We start from the raw sequence: 11,654 nt of genomic DNA, 5'->3' as shown, positions 1-11,654 counted from the left end.
CTGAAATCCAAAACATAAATTCTGAAGGCACATAGAAGAAAAAGAAGGTTATTTTCGGCAAAGGGTGCCGGGGTAATCATCTCGGTGTTCAAAATATACATGAAACATTTGCCACTGTCCCTTGTCTGTTCTATGAATTAAAACCCTGAGTTTTCTATCTGTTACATGCCAAGAAATTCTCGCTAAAAATTCCAGTCGACCCCCTACCGCACCCATTAGTAGTTAAAGATTTGATTTCATTCAACAAATTAATGTATGACCTGCATGTGCGTGTCGCTTAGAACACGGCCCTAATATACTAAATGGTAAATATTAATCATCCATTTAATTTGCTCTATGCGATGTTCGCAAAATTTCATCGGAGACAATTTCGTGGCATGGCGCATGAGGTCTAAGTCTATATCTGAACGGTTTATGTCTGTTATGAAACTTTATGCTCAGGGGAGATCTTTGATAGTCTCAGTAAATATATTCATAACTTAACTCAGGATGACATAGAGTGTGATAGATGACAGAGACTCTTCCGTTTTGTTGAACATCGTATGTTGATCTCGGAGATGTCTTTTGAGGGTTCCTTGTGTTGTTTAGTTAAAGTATAAAAAAGAAGATGTGGTATGATTGCCAATGAGACAACTATCCACAAAAGACCAAAATGACATAGACATTAACAACTATAGGTCACCGTACGGCCTTCAACAATGAGCAAAGGTTCATTGACTTTCCCTTAATTTGTATATAGCATGCTTTTATATCAATCACAAACAGCCAAAACTTTGCTTATAGTTTGCTAAAAAGGGGTGACATTTGGTAATTTTTGTTTGCCGGATGTGGTTCATTGAATTTCCCTTAATTCGTCTATAGCATATACTTTTTATATCAATCACAAACAGCAAAAACTTTGCTTATAGTTTGCGAAAAAGGGGTGCCATTTTGGTAATTTTTGTTTGCTGGATCTTGATGAGTTAACTTTAATTTAAAGAGAAGCGAAAGATATCGAAGTAACATTCAAACTAGCCATAGCAAAAAAAGAAAAAAGACAGAAAGGCAAACAACTATATACAAAACACAATATAGAAAACTGAAGACTGCTCGAGCAACACGAGCCAAACCACAAACCGGTATTCTTCCTAACTAAAACATATATTCCTTTTAACTGTAAGTACTTGTAGCTCTTTTAAACCTGATCAAGATATGAAAAGATCAAGGATCTCGGTCATACTCTTTACTGTTTACCATTGCAGTATCAAGTTAAATCGTCGTTATTTTTGCTTCTGAGTGCTTTTTAATATGATAAATGTGGCGTAAACACTTAATTTTAACAATTTCCCTCAATAATTCTTTAGTTACATCATCTAAAATTAATAGTTATGTTTTTCTTGTTTCGATGACTCTACCAGAGGTTTTGCATTTCAAAAAAATATTTCAATTCACAAGACGCCTCCCTGTGTGTGCACGTGATCTTGTCGATACTACAACCCTAGGCTTAAAGAAGAGTGGTCGCTTGTTAATCAGTTTAGTTAACGTTGTATACAGACACTGTTCATAATGATAGATACATGTTCACTGTTTCTACTCTTGGGACTCCTTGTATCATATGGAGAAAATACGAAAGCAATTCAAAACATTACCTTGGACGGAAGTAAATTGGTAACCGTTGATATGTTGGATGCTTTGAGGACAAATTTGACGAACTTAGCAACAGAACTAATCGAACATAGTAAGTATTGCTATTTCAAATTCTACTATTCTTCTTGTGGGTATAGTATAATGTTATTTGTGCATATATGTGTGAACCGCGATGGTACTCCGAACAGCGATGGTCACGCTGAAGTGTGATGATTGGACGCTGAAGTGCGTTTTTGACCATGCTGAAGTGCGATGGTGACATTGTGGAAAAACATAAAGGGTATATAACCAGTATAATTTAAAACAGTCGACATGGTAAATGGTCATTGCATTTCCAGTCCTAACTGTTACGATGTAGTGTACTTGGTAAATAGCCAAGACAACAAAAAAAGCAGTCGTTCATAGAATCGTTCAAAAATTGACCACTATATAAGCTACATACAAATGTTATTTTCCTATACAACCAGAAATAATTGTAATGACTGAAAAACGTGAAAGTTGTTTGAAATGCAAATACTTCTTGATTAGGCAGAACGAAACAAAATAAGCGAAACATCTATATGACTGCAGTGAATGAAGACAACAAATGAGATAGATCACCCGGTAGATGGTTTTTACTGCAACTGGAGAAAATATTGAATGTCTGGTATTTCTATATACTAACTAATTTAAACTCTAATAATAATTGGACATCTGTATATATATACATTTTAAACTAGTATTCACGCATCTAATAGACCATCGCACATCAGCGAAAGGTCCAAGGTACGTCGGCGTAGAACATCGCATTTCAGCATAACTATCGCACTTCAGCGTCCCCATCGCACCTCCGAGTCCTACATATGTATATATGATCTCTCTTTCTCACCAAGTTGAAACCGAAACCCGCATTTATTAAAAATCCACACTACACCACATCTTATCAGGCGCCCCACTCCTCCAAAAATAAAAACCAACAAAAACCAGAACAATCGTGATACCATTCTTATTGTAAAATATTGTGGTAGAAGAAGATAACTCACTCGAAGGAAAAATTACCATTTATGTTACAAGCTTATATCTTAACTGCTGGAAAATACAACTTAATAACACTAAAAACATGAAAAAAATATTGAATCGGCTAAACTCTGTCCATTTTGATTCGAAACACAAACAAAACTCCGGTCAATTCAAGAAATTTTAATTTGGAGAAAATAATATGAATTTCGTTCTGACACGCACTTTAAGTTTACAGCGGTGAGTGATGGTGTCCGTTTGGATTTTGAACAAATGTCAGATACAGGTCGGTTGTAAGGTGTATATCCGCAACAATTGTTATGGTATCCATGGATTGTTGTGGTTCACATTCCCGTTTCGAATCAGTTAAGTTGTGTAAGTTCTGAAATCCTTGCGTGCATTTATTATTGGGATATTTGAAGAATGGACAATAATGCAAGATTAATCATTGCTATTTCATAGAAATCTGAAAAATTCCTATGTCGGTATGCAGTTGTTTTTCACAGGAATATTATTGGTTTAACTCGGCTTATATCTATATTTGTTTCAGATTCTAAGATGGACAAGCCGATTTTCTTCCATGCAAAGATGCCTGCAGCTAAAGTAGATTACAACAAAAACTCCATTGTGAAATTTAGCAGTATTTTAAACAATGATGGAGATATTTTTAACCATGGAGACAGTGTTTTTGTTTCACCTGTTACTGGCGTTTACTTATTTTCCTGGACAATGCTTACCTACAGTGGGAAATCCATTAGTACTGAATTACGAGTAGACAATGTTGTTAAGGCAACACTCCATGCAAGTCTCGGTATGGCTGTTGGACATGTATCGGTCAGCAAAACTGCTATTTGTAGAGTAGATAAGAATGAACACGTGTGGATACAGACTGGTGATTCTTACATAGGAAACGGTTTTGACTACGATGCCGGAAGTTCGAGTTCATTCATGGGTGCTCTCATATACAAGATTTAAACACACGAATCGAAATGGATTTACAATTTCATTACGATGACCATCAGTTTACTAGTCACTTGCTTTTCTTATATCTTGTACTTTGTGGTATAATCGTGTTTTTATAAACTGACATCCATAATGTTCCATTAAATCCATATATAAATTATTGTTTTATTATTTTATTTATAGATATATAATAGTAAATGTAACCTTTTAACAAGAATGGAATACGGAGATATGGAGTATTGAATCAATTTTAATTGTAAAGTTGAGTCATCTCTTCAAAAATAGAGGGATGCTATTAAGATTTGGTTGATGGCTTTTTCACAGATTACTTTAGATAATGTTTCATTTGTCTAAGTCACGAGTAACACCATGGATGGCACTAGTGGAGCAAGGACCTTTTCAGATCACCTGAGTATATTTCCGATTGTTGGTGGTGTTTATATTGCTATAAATCTTTAGTTTTGTGTATTGTTTTTATGATGTTTAGACCAATTTCCGGCGCAGAGCGCACATCCGCTCCGTACTTACTTCGTATCACTACACTTAATATGATTTTATGCTAAATGATATAAAACTAGAGTGTGTTAATTCATATAAATATTTGGGTATACATTTTTGTGCATCTGGCTCCTTTACAGTAGCCCAAGATGAATTGTATAAAAAGGCACTAAAAGCCTATTTTAAGTTATCTAAAGATTTTTTATCCTTGCATCCTTCAGTCAAAACAAGCATGCATGTTTTTGATCATACCATCAAACCCATCCTATTATACAGCTGTGAGATATGGGGTGCCTTTAATCCAATGTCATCTAAATATAGAAATGGAATATTTTCATTTGACCATATTTACTCTAAATTACCTGCTGAAAAACTTCATACTTAATTCTGTAAATTTATTCTTGGAGCTCCAAAAAAAAGCACCAATTTTGCAGTATTAACTGAGTTGGGAAGACTATCAATATATTTTAACATGATTAAAGCAATGACTAAATACTATTACAGACTAGAAAAATCCGACACTAACTTTCCATTGTTATATAATGCATTTATAGAATAAAAAAAATTGTATGAGTCAAAGAAACCGTTGTGGTATATGTCATCTGAAAAACTTCTTTCACTGATTAATAATTATCAAATATCCTCAGACACGGCTAAACCAATTGACAACAGCAAACTAAGAAATGCCATGTTGAAAGATTGAGAAAAAAATCTCAAAACTCACTCAGAAGGAAAACTATGCACATATGTTACCTTTAAATCAAATTTAGGTTGTGAAAAATATCTTAATATTGTTAAAAAAAAAAATTGAAGATAGACGGAGTCTAACTAGATTTCGCATATCTGCACACCATTTACTTATAGAGAGAGGTAGATATAGTAATACTCCACGACACAATAGAATATGTAAGAGATGTTGTAGTAATGAGGTAGAAGATGAAACACATTTTCTTTTCAACTGTGATAGTTTATCGGACCAAAGGAAAGACATGATAACAATGATAAATAATTGCTGCAAGAATTTTAAAAATCTTGACCCTAACCAAAAACTGATATGGTTAATGAATAATGAAGATGAGAATTCATTATCAGAATTATGCATGTTCATTAAGAAATATGAAAAGTTTTAATGGGATTTATCTCCCTCTACTACTTGTAATTTGAACTTTATATTTTCTATATAGTGAGTTCTAGAGCACCGTCCTATGATGAATATTGCCCAGTAGCAATGTCAACCCGGCCTTGCTGCTGTGCATTAATTATGAGGAGAATCACAATTGGAGTAATCTCATGTATCTGTAGCTAGTTCTGAAGGATCTCCCCTTGATGACCTTTGCATGGTTGTGATGTAAAAGTCCCTCACTGCTGTGCACTGGTCATGAGGAGAACTACTGTAGAATGAGATACTTTATTCCTGGTTCTATTTTTTACTTTTTGTTTCCGTATTAATAAACTTTATATCATATTCTTTTAATATTAAATCGACCTCATTGCACTCAATGCCTCTTACCTTAATTATATCCTACATTGCTCATATTATCAATTTATTATTTGTGTATTACTTATAATTGTAAAATTACTATGTTGATTTATGTATGCCTTCAACCCATATGGGTACAAATGTGCATTATATTCAATATTCAATAAACTATTATATAATATTGTGTATTTCACTAATGTTTATATATAAATCATTGTATGATGTTTTTGTATCTTGCCCGACAAGGGCCCATGATTGGTCTAATAAAATAATGTCTAATGTCTAATGTAGTGTAGTGTACTGAGTATACGGAACCGAAACGAGCGCTGTACAGAGATTGGTTTTGGACTTAATTGCATTTTGTATGAAGGTGGCACGGTTGTATTTCCTGGACCATTGGGGTAATGGTAGCCTTATTTTCTACCTATAAAGTAAACTGAAGTACTTTCATTATAATATTCAGAAATGAATTTGAATATGTATTATGACCGGGTTTTTTTCTGCTATTTTTATAAACCTAATACCACTAGTGTTTTAGATCTTTTGTGATGCAGTGAATACAAAATTTAGAAAAATTCTCAAAAATTAATTTTCACCTGTATGTATAATTATTGCATAATTTCTACACCTGATTCATCCCTCAGTTTGGGAAAGATTGTTTAGTAGATCTATACTGTATTTTTTGTCCAATCACACTGTTCAGGTACATTAACTTTTTAAAGTAGGGTACATAAAAGAGCAACCTAAATCCTGGAATGTAAATACTACCGTGCCACCTTAAGGGCTGGGTTCATGGCTGTGGTGTTGCCGGTCTTTCTTTTGACTTTATGTTTGTGATTGCCATTGACATCTTTCTTTTTGGAAAAAAGTAGTAGTAGTACTGGTTCTAATTCTCTCCTTTGTCATTTTTTATAGTCTTATACCACTGCATACTTGCACTGAAATATAGTTCCCAAGACTTCCCATGTTTGGTCATTGCTTTTAGGTGTGAACTGATGCAATACAATAGACAACTTTCGAGTTCGATGCATTTCCGTCAAAAACTTTGGTTTCAGTGGGCATCATTCGTGCGTTTAGGGCAATCGTCACTTCCGTTTCCATGTTGAGCGAGTGGTTGGAAAACTATGATGCCATATTGCAGGAATCATTCGGCAAATAAAATTCTCATAATTAACAATCAACACTGATGTTAGTAGTGAATTGTGATTAAGTACATACAGAACTAACATTATTTCTAGTTACCCTGCACAATGACGACCACTAAGACGCTTGATGAACGATAATAGTACAGGGATACAGGCGATCCCCTGGTAAATGACGTCATAAACTAAAAGGCGCGCATAATTGACGATTTTTTTACGGTGGAGGACAAACTCGAAAGTGGTCTATTAATACCCTAGTCCCACTATGCCACGATCGCACTACGATCTGTGAAAAAAAAATGCAAATTTTGATGATCGTAGTGCGATCGTGTAGATCGCAGTAAGGTCGTATCACGCATATTCAGAAATCAACGCCACTTTGCTTATTTGAATATTATACTAAAGATTTCGGATACGGGTCACGGAAATTACATTAAAATGATAGGGAATTTTGAAAAAATGTCTGTTTTAATTCTAATTTAAGTGATAGACAGGTTGCCGGGGCAGAAAATGAATATACACAACAATATACACCATTTAAACGAAACATAATGACTGTTGTTGCAAAAATACAGGTTCCTGAGCTGTTTTAAAAATCGAAGCGAGAGGCTTTTAACATTGCAGTGTAAAATACAGGCTAAAATGACTGAAACGTCAAATTTGCAAACTTCGTGTTGAAAATTGGCTTACAAGGCCATTACAAAAACAGGTTGCCGGGGTGAAATATGAAACTTGAATTTCCAAAGAATTAGCCAGTACAAACCTTGTATGTGTAGTCGTTGAACTCTAGGTTCCCACGTAAAATTAAAATGTCACTATTTCAAGAAGAATAAACTCACGAAGGCACGAAAAATTCACTAAATTCGCGTTCATTGTTTTGATTTTGACCGCCTGACAACTTTACGGAAATATCAAAGTGATTGTAAATAAGGACTCTGCGACGGGCAACTTATAATATCCGTGTTTTAAAGATTTTAATGATATCAAGCCTATCAAGCCAGTCCAGTTCAAAGTACTATCACGTGGTACAATTCTCATTTACATACTATGAATATTTATTAGCAAAACCACTACTAATTTCTGGCTATGCGGTCGTGGTGAGGTCGTCAAGATCGTGAAGAGCGTGGCCAACTTTGAACATGTTCAAAACAATCGTGGTGCGGTCGTGGAGAAATCAGGTCGTAGTAGAAGCGTAGTGAGAGCGCACTGAGATCGTAGTAAGATCGTTACGGTCGCTGTACAATCGTAGCGAGAGCGTAGCGAAAGCGTGATTCTATTCGGAGAGACTGCGCTACGATCGCACAGCGACGTTATCACGACCTCACTACGACCATCACGTTCTCACTGCGACCCAACTACGCTTCCACTACGACTATACCAAGCTGTTCACGACCATAGTACGATTCTAGCACGCCCTTGCCGTCCTCATCACGCTCTTCTTACGACCTGACTACGTTCACACTACGACCATCATTCTCATTGTCATTTTCACATAAAATATATAAAAAAAGCTTCCTAGATTTTTTTTTTTTTTTTTATGTAATTATTCATTTGCTCTAACGGCTCAACCATGCTTCTCGTTTTTATATAGATTAGACCGTTGGTTTTCCCGTATAAATGGTTTAACACTAGTAATATTTTGGGTCCTTTATAACGTGCTGATTGATGTGAGCCAAGGCCCCGTGTTGAAGGCCGTACCTTGGTCTATAATGGTTTACTTTTATAAATTGTTACTTGGATGGAGAGTTGTCTCATTGGCACTCATACCACATCTTCCTATATATATTGATACATCTATGTCATCTCTGCTATCGTTCACTAAAATATCGTCATTGAGCTTTATGGACCAGCAATATGTTGTAATTTAGGTTGGATTGGTCGGTCCGACATCTCTGCTTGATCAGGATTCGTTACGTTGCTCCCTCTGCCTCTACATCAACTCCTACCACCATGCCCACGTGAACTGGTAGATTTTGGTGGCATGACTGTATTGTTTCCGAGAAATCTACAATTTAATCAGAAACAGAAGGAATTGAACTGTATTGATATGGATCACGATGTTGACGTTATTGCTGAGAACGTAGTAAGATCGCGTTATGAACGTATTATAATCGTGGTAAGAACGTGTTATAATCGCAGCAAGATCGTGTTGCAATCGGATAACTCGTGGTATGGTCGTAGTGAGAACGTGAAGAGCCTAGAAAGATCTCAGAAGTGAGGTCGCAGAATAAGCGCGGTGAAAACGTGGTATAATCGTAGCGGGATCTTTGTAGAAGCGTAGAGAGGACGTAGTAACATCGTGAAAGCAACGAAAATTTACATTTTCATGCCGCTCATACCGCGACCTCACCACGATCTAAATTTATTTAAGATCGCGGTGAGCGTGGTCCGATTGTGGTCTAGTGGGACTGGGGCTTAATATTGACATCTGTCATAATCTACAAAAATTAAAGACAAAGGTGGAGTTTTATTTGACCAATCTACCATATTTTTTACCAACATAATTGCGTTTAACTGCTGATTACACTAAACTTTTAAAGAGATTACTTCCTGTCTATGACTAACAAGGAGGAATAAATGTGGGTCCGTTAAATTAATCCACCATCTTGACCTTATTTATAATTTACTTGCAATGACTTGCACCCTTCAAAACAAAACATTTGTCCATTGAAGCTCGCACCAAAGGTATATTATTAGCCATTGATTGAAGACCAAAGAAACAAGTAAAACTTTAAAAAAATATATGCAAAAACACTTAAAGGTGGTGGGACTCGGTGGCCGAGTGGTCTAAGTAATCGAACTACTATATCATTATCTCGTCAACACTGAGGTTGTGAGTTCGATTCCTGCACGTGGCAGGTGCACTCGACTCCAATATTAATTGACTAGGAATGTCAGTTTTCCTATCGAAGGTCAGTGGATCTTTCCAGGCACTCCGTCTTCAACCACAAATAGAAACTGACTGTCACGAAATTTCGATAAACACCAATCAATCAATCAATCAATCAATCAATCATAAATTGGGAAAAGTGTCATGTCATTTATTGGGACCTTGGTTTATTTAAAATTTTGTTGAAAAATGGAAGTATCAATTTTGTCTAGTATTATAGATGAAATATAAACCTACTTTTAAGAGAAATCTTAAATTGGTATTTTTTCTGGTTGAAAAATGTAACCTTAAAATTTTGAATATGATTTTGATTAATTATCAAATAGCAATTTAAAAGAAGTTGCTCAGCGTTTTAAGTGACCAGACACACAGCTAGCTCATGTTATTTTATGATAAAAATATCGCCTTTCTTTCTGTAAAATGGTAGCTATAGGTTAAGTGACTAAATAAGTCATTTTTAACCGGATGTTTGTGACAAAAATGTCGGTTATTGATTTGGGGATGTATGGCGGGCGGCCGGGCAGTCGGGCGGGCGGGCGGGCGGCAATCAAATGTTGTCCGTGCATTAACTCATGAACCATTCAACCAAAGCTTTTAAAATTTTAATATGTTGTTACTGACAACTAAATGAAGGTCAAGTTCAATTATAACGATTTTGACTTTTACCGTTCAGGAGTTAATAATGGTCCTTGAAAGATCGTAAAATGGCGTTTCCATTCACGTTGTTACATTTACTCATAAACCATTCAATCTAAGCTTTTCAAATTTTAATATGTTGATACTGATGACAAAATGGACGTCAAATTTGATATTGACGATTTTCACTTTCATCATTCATCAGTAAGGGTTTTTGTGATATTGCCAGGACACAAATAAATGTTAATAAATCCGGTTTTCTGTCGTTGTGACAGCCTCTTGTTATTGAAATAAAGTCCAGACTATCATTAAATACAACAATTACAAAATGAACACATATATGTGGTTATAGAATGGAACGAAATTATAAAATCAACACTACATTGAACAGACCAATTATCATCACTGAGTTAATTAGAGTTACGTCCCATGTTACAAAGAATTTACAACTTCGTACTTTATTTGGCCTTTTTAACATTTTTTTTATTCGAGAGTCACTCTGATGAGTCTTTTGTAGACGAAACGCGCGTCTGGCGTAAATCTAAAATTTCAATCTTGGTATCTATGATTAGTTTATTTACTACACAACAATGGAAATATACTTTAATTCAGTAGAAATAAAATGTATACACAAATGAAGCTTACTAGTATTATACATCTTGTTTTAAAGACACATTCATATTCATACATACATTGTTGACACCTAAAATACATATTTTACATAATAGTACATCTAAGCCATTACTGCTTACTTTAAATCTAAATTTCTCAAACTCAAAAAAAAAAATCAGAAAAAGAATTTAAGGTATAACACAAATAATGTTTCTAAATAGTTCTGCCCTTTGCTTTTTAACAGGACTTTCGAAGAAAAAACCGGTTATTGATTTGGGGATGTACGGCGGCGGGCGACTGCCAAACAGTGTCCGTTCATTAACATGAAAACGCTTTGACGATTTTTTTTCAAATTCAGATATGTTGTTTCCTGTGACTAAAGCCAAGTTTGATTTTCACGATTTTAAAATTGAGAATGGAAATGGGGAATGTGCCAAAGAGACAACAACCCGACCATAGAAAAAAACAACAGCAGAAGGTCACCAACAGGTCTTCAATGTAGCGAGAAATTCCCGCACCCGGAGGCGTCCTTCAACTGGCCCCTAAACAAATATATACTAGTTCAGTGATAATGAACGCCATACTAATTTCAAAATTGTACACAAGAAACTAAAATTAAAATAATACAAGACTAACAAAGGCCAGAGGCTCCTGACTTGGGACAGGCGCAAAAATGCGGCGGGGTTAAACATGTTTGTGAGATCTCAACCCTCCCCCTATACCTCTAGCCAATGTAGAAAAGTAAACGCATAACAATACGCACATTAAAATTCAGTTCAAGAGAAGTCCGAGTCTGATGTCAGAAGATGTA

The 11,654-nt window shown here is 35.4% G+C and overlaps 1 long non-coding RNA gene across 1 annotated transcript; it reads left to right on the top strand.

The window, feature by feature from the left end:
* Positions 1 to 1,413: 1,413 nt before the first annotated feature.
* On the top strand, positions 1,414 to 3,745 carry LOC143074424 (uncharacterized). The gene is made up of 2 exons (XR_012977851.1): positions 1,414 to 1,717; positions 3,173 to 3,745. It is a non-coding gene; the product is annotated as an uncharacterized LOC143074424 (long non-coding RNA).
* Positions 3,746 to 11,654: the final 7,909 nt, after the last annotated feature.

This window comes from Mytilus galloprovincialis, chromosome 5, assembly GCF_965363235.1.
Source record: "Mytilus galloprovincialis chromosome 5, xbMytGall1.hap1.1, whole genome shotgun sequence".
In the NCBI taxonomy this organism is placed as follows: Eukaryota; Metazoa; Mollusca; class Bivalvia; order Mytilida; family Mytilidae; genus Mytilus; species Mytilus galloprovincialis.
Note: the sequence above shows the minus strand (reverse complement) of the source record. Positions and strands in the feature narration are given on the sequence as shown.